Below are 6000 nucleotides of genomic sequence, written 5' to 3' on the forward strand. Positions count from 1 at the left end.
AAAGAGGATATTTCTTGAATGGCTTTGAAATAGGCTATCAAGACCTGTTGATTGCCAGTTAGGTTAATACTTGGACACATCCAAACAACTGGAGAAGCAATGGGAATCAACTGAGAATTACAAAACTCATAGATGATACTATATATCCTAGAATTACGTTAAAAGGATTATGTGTATGTGGAAGCCCCCATTTGAAAATGGAGATGATGACAAAAGTCTGAGGTTGATAAGTGATAATTATGTAAACATAAGCTTTTCCTAAATTACTGTTTTATTAGGTTTTTTTTTCACTCATTTTTATAATATTAATTTGAGGAAGAATACTTACTATAGTGAGTGTGATTTTATTCTTGTTCTCATTCTTTCAGCGATGAAGGTACAACATGTCTTTTCAATTTTTTAGTACTTTTCCTCTGAGGATCTCAAAATACTGTATAAACTTTTCCTCACTCTTCAGAACTTCATAGTTACGTACATGGTAGCCAGCTGTGTTTTTCATAAGACTGGGATATGACAATACGCAGTTGGTGTAAGGGCTAAGATTGGACATAGAGGATGGAGATATTAATAAATGCCCCACAATGCAATAAAATGTAATGCAGAGTCTGTATGCAACAACTTAATAGGGTTATGTTATAGTTTTAATTTTTGCCCAGGGGTTGACAAATATTAAGGTAACAAAGCCCTTCACGCTACATCCCACTTTTTATATTTAGGAAGATATACTGGTTCTTAACTGATACATATAGCATTGCTTCCATGGAAATTATGTACTGTATTATTCCCAGTAGTAAAGCCCTAGGATACATATAGTTTATCTCTGGCACATCAAAAAATGAAAATATGAGCTGCTAGATTTGGTTTCACTGAAGTCTGAGCTCCCTGCCCCCATTCACAAGCTTGGTGCTTTAACTTCATCTCTCATGCTATGGGGAATGAATTACAGAAGCAATCTATCCTAATTTGTTAACTTATTCAAATAACAGTTATTATGCTTAACTATGCTAAAGATTATCTTTTTGGTGGCAGATTGTTTATTTTTTGATGAGGCTAATTACTGATTTTCCAAAGGTAATTTACATTTATTACTAATACATCTTTTAAAATGTGACAGATAAATGTTGTTCCCATAAGTGTATTATGAAAAAAGTTACTATTTAAAAACACATTATTTAATTTGAAAGATAAATGGCAAACACCATTATTTTTCCCGTAGCACCTGTGCTGTAAGCTCATTTAAATGTGTAATTCCATGTGTAGCTTCAATACTTAGAGAAAAATAATCTATAGTATATGTGTACCTTAAAAGCATACTGAGAATTCAAAGCTGAAAAAGGCATAGTTTCAAATGTAGTTTGATTTTATACTCTTTTAGTATTTACCTTGGCTGTATGGGAGAATAAAAGTAATAGTGAAGAAAATATTTTTGCCAAATGTTGCAATCCTGTTAGTTAGTGGTCTGCTACAAAAAATGACCATTATGGGAAAATAATAACAATTCTATAAGCAGGCTTAAAAATATCTCTGTCAGCACTGACTAGGCTCTCATATGAGCCAACACGGAGTTCTTCAACAGAGGTGCTCATAAAGCTATGCTGATTTTATTTCTCAAGTAGGGGACAGCTTGAAAGAACTGTCTTTCTGTATATGAGATCATGCAATCTTCTGCTGTCACTGTGACCTATGACTCACCAATGGGATGGGAATTTTTACTCACATATTCAATATGCGTAGAGATCAATACATTAAGGAGGTTTATGTAATGTGTTGAAAGTTTTTTTTTAGAGCGTACGTTAGAATTCTGTGTGTAACCTGTTAGTTCTTACAAATAAGTCCAAAAGCTATTTCCTTCCTTTTGTGCAGAATTTGTAATTTAAACTTAAGTTTTAACTTAATTTAGGGAAAAAAAAATTTTACTTGGGCTTAAGAAAACTAAATTAGTTTTATCTGACAGTGCTGCAATGTTAGCCAGAATATCCTGCCACTTACTATAGCCAGGAGAAACCCAGGACTGGTACTCAGAAGGCCTGACTGTTATTTCCTGCTCAGCAATAGATTTTTTTGTATGACTTATTCCTTCCTTGCCTCAGTTTTTTAGCAACAAAATAATGAGAATAATAATCAATGGGACCTGTGAAGCATGATTTATTCACTGAAAAGTGTTTTGAGATCCACAGATAAAAGCTGATACATAAATGCAAAGGACTGTTCGTTAATTATGCATTACAGGAGAAAAGTAATATACAGGTTTACACAACAGTTAATATGTAATAATTTACTTTTAGAGACTGGAACTACAAGAATAATCTGAATCTTTGCTTACCATTTTTTTCCTAGAGGTTTTTATAGGGAGGTAGATACTATAATGTTTGTTTATAGAGTTTAAAACAGTCTGACTTTTTAGCTCCTTACAGTAGCTGACTTAAAAAAAAAAATAGAATAAACAGATAATCTTGTATTGTCTGTGAATTACATAATTTTTGAAAAACCTGACATAATCCATCAGTGAGACTTTTCTTACTATAGCTATGTGAAACTCATGCCAGAGTTGTAGAAACCTTTTGATATAATCTTCCCCTTTATTGAGATCAGTTATTCATTAATTTTTAAACAAACTGTTGAGCTTTTCACTATTTTCATGTAAGTATATTTCTTCTGTAAATGAGGGGGGTCAGTTACACCAAATAAGATCAAAGGAGAAGGTAACTGAATAGATCCAGATATTCCTGATTAATTTGGAAGGCACATAATGCATGTCTGGAGTGCCTCCTAGGAAATGCCTATGAGATGTACTTGGCACTAATCTTTGAGCTGTATTCCGACAGTTATTTCTTCATAATCCTCATCATAAGCCTGTGCGCTTTGATGAATAGTTTAACCCTAAACTCTGAGCTGGATAATTCTATAGTATGAAAATTTAACTCATTGCTAGTACTAGAAGTGTCTAAATAGCTATTTACAATTTTAAAATACAGTGATGACACTGACAGCTCTATTCGTGGACCACTTCTGTGACAATCCTTTCCTCCTCCTCATTGAAATCTCATTCTATATGTTTACATAAATATTAAAATAAGTGCTGGGTAGATCTTTTTGTTGCTTGGCTTTTGAAAATTCCTATGTTTTCATTGATCGGTGCACTTTTGAGTGCGCTGAAGGTAAGTTCACAGGTAAGGATAAGGACAGGATCCAGGGAAAAGGTCAGATTTGATGACTACCCTTGTTTCTTTAGAAACAAAGTCTTTACAAAAATCAATGAGTTTTCTACATCAGTACAATTTTTTACACTAACTTGTACCTCAGGCTGTTAAAAGTCATTGTTTGCCTACTGTACGCTTCTGCATTAAAGGCTCTGGCATGTGATCATCTAATGACTATCTGTGGTTGTTCTGGAAGAGCTATGTTTTGCAAATAAAACTTCATTTTCTGTAACCTACTATTACTTTTTTGTTTCCTTTTAGACACTTGGCTGCAATTCAGGTGCAGGTTCATCCTGTAAACCCTGGGATGACCTCCAATTCCATTGTATCACTGCCTTTCATTACACTGACTCCCAAGATAAATTTTCTTTCCAAATGTGATTTGTCCATGTTGGCTTTGTGATCAGACTGCATATGCTAGTCCTATTTCAGTGATCATTTTGTATTGTAGCAAGGCCATTTGCTTTCATAGGGATTCCTCTCCCAAGCTACCTCTAATGACCCCCCCTTCCTAAATTGGATGCTCCTGTACTACTTACCACTGGTTCTGTTCTTTAAAGTTTTGAAGTTCCACGGAATTCATGATCCGTCTGGTTCATCTTTTCAGATCTGTACCTGTCAGTACTCTTCTATTTTATGTATCAAATTTAATATTTATGTGTAAAATGCATAAGTTTATTGAAACTATTTTACTTTTAAAGTGACATTTTTGTTGGATTGCAGCAAAAAGAAGTCATTAGCCCTCCTGATTCAATACATCTAAAAATTAAGCAACTAAAATAAATGGCATTTTATTTATTTAATTTTAAAATTTAATCTATGCAACACTTCAAGAAACAACTACATGGTGTTGTATATTAGGAACTGTTGACATTCTACTGAATTAAGTACAACATTTTGGTTTTTTATGCTTCTTGAGGTGGTAATGAGAAAAAAAGTTTTTAAAAAATGTGTGCCTTGCTGTATTTCTTATATCATTTATTAAAAAGCTGCTTTCACAGTAAAATTATGTTGGTTTGAAAGGAGGAAATAGCAAGGTTAAGATGTGTGAATAATTTCTGTATATATGTATAACCAAGTGCAAACATTGATGTATAATGACAGTATAAAATGCCTTCATGTTTGTGATGTCCAGTGATGTGGAAAATATAAGCCTTAAAACCATTAGATTGCATGGTAATTAGAATTGGCATAATAAACATAGTTTATTGGGGAAAAAAAGCAGAACTGGTGATCTGTTTTACCTGCGTTCCAAGAACAGAATGCTATATCGACGTACAGAAGAATATGTTTTTCTTTGCAAATATTCCCTAGAGATACGCAATTCTATAGCTGCTGAAGATTTGTATTACCTGGCTCAGAGGTAAAGAACCTTTTCATTAAAGATTCTGCAGGTCTTTTGGGCCAAACAAGGAGACACAAATATTTAGTAGTTTAATCTAGTACACTGCCGACTGCAGTGGTGGCAATGATCAAGCATACTTTTATAGCAGATCTTTTCTTCGTTTATCATTAACAGTTTGTTGTCTGATTCTTAAAATTTCTTTCATTTATGTAATTGTATTGAATAAGCTTTATATATATTTATATAGACACTTTTACAGTTGGCTGTTTCAATGACTTAGACTGTACATTTTAAATGTTTTTATCTTGGGTTAAAACTATATTGGGTGGCCAAAACAAGCCAGACAGCTTTATAACCTATCTCTGCAAACATGGCATTCATCTCCTAAAAACACTATTGGGAAGGCATGTCAGGAAAGTTAAAAGGCAAGAAATGCTCTCCCATACCACCTTTTATCATTATTTTTCCAAGTACATAAATGTTTTTACAAAAAGCTTCACAATTCTTCTTCCTTTAAGAAATGTGCATCAGTTTGCCAAGCTTAGCTAGTCGCTTAGAGGAACTACACTGACCAGCTGATATATTTATACAACAATGAAGGAACAGGTATTTAAAAAACCCCCTCATGTTTTCCAAATTATTAACAGCTTCCTATTACTGCAAGAGACAAATTATTTATTTGTCAATTTAAATTTCCACTGCGTAGCCTTGGGTAGGCTATGATGTGGGTAGGGCAGCAGAAACAACTTAGCTTAAAGAAAAGTGTAAATAATAAGAAGCAATTTTAAGAGAGCCTTTTGAATCCATAAAGTTTTCTGCTCTTGCATATCTTGTAACACGTACAAATCTAATAGGTTAATCTATAATTACCTAAAATGTATCACTATATAGCTAAAGATCACTTTAATATATTTTAAATATTTTTTGAATTATAAATAAAGTAATTTGGACTATAACTCCTAATTTTAGTAAAATATTTACAGTGACAATTATGTTCATCTATGAATTATTTCAAACGTGATTTTTAAAATTGTCTTGACATGGGAATTGAGTTTGGAATCATTCTTTTTTTCTCCCTAGCATTTTCTGATTTATATTGTATTTTTTTAATTTTACTTTGACTATAGTCATACCTTACACTATGATGACAGGAAAACTAATAAGTCTGAGGCTTTTCAGACCTGTCACCTCATCCAACAGACTGTGCAGAACTCCATCAATTACTTGTACCATTCTATTAGGCCATTTGCCACAAATCCGCTTCTTTTCCTGGGGGAAAATAGTGGTACTTGTCCAATCAATAAACCACATATTCATCATACAATATCTGGAATATTATATGGCCACAACGCAAATTTCTGTGGTTCCTTTCTGAGAGTTGCTGAACATTTTAATCTACCTAGTATTCCCAGATCTATAATATTTGGTCTCATGAGATAAAGTCATCGTTTTTAT

At 33.1% G+C, this 6000-nt stretch overlaps 1 protein-coding gene across 1 annotated transcript in view; it reads left to right on the plus strand.

Annotated features, from left to right (window-relative positions):
• Nucleotides 1-4415, plus strand: part of AKAP6 (A kinase (PRKA) anchor protein 6) — a 239706-nt gene extending 235291 nt beyond the window's left edge. Inside the window, 1 exon segment of the mRNA XM_009319363.1 lies at nt 3462-4415. The gene's annotated coding sequence lies outside the window, so the exon portion shown is untranslated.
• The last annotated feature ends 1585 nt before the right edge of the window (nt 4416-6000 follow it).

This window comes from Pygoscelis adeliae, unplaced genomic scaffold (genome assembly GCF_000699105.1).
Source record: "Pygoscelis adeliae isolate BGI_AS28 unplaced genomic scaffold, ASM69910v1 Scaffold71, whole genome shotgun sequence".
Taxonomy (NCBI): Eukaryota; Metazoa; Chordata; class Aves; order Sphenisciformes; family Spheniscidae; genus Pygoscelis; species Pygoscelis adeliae.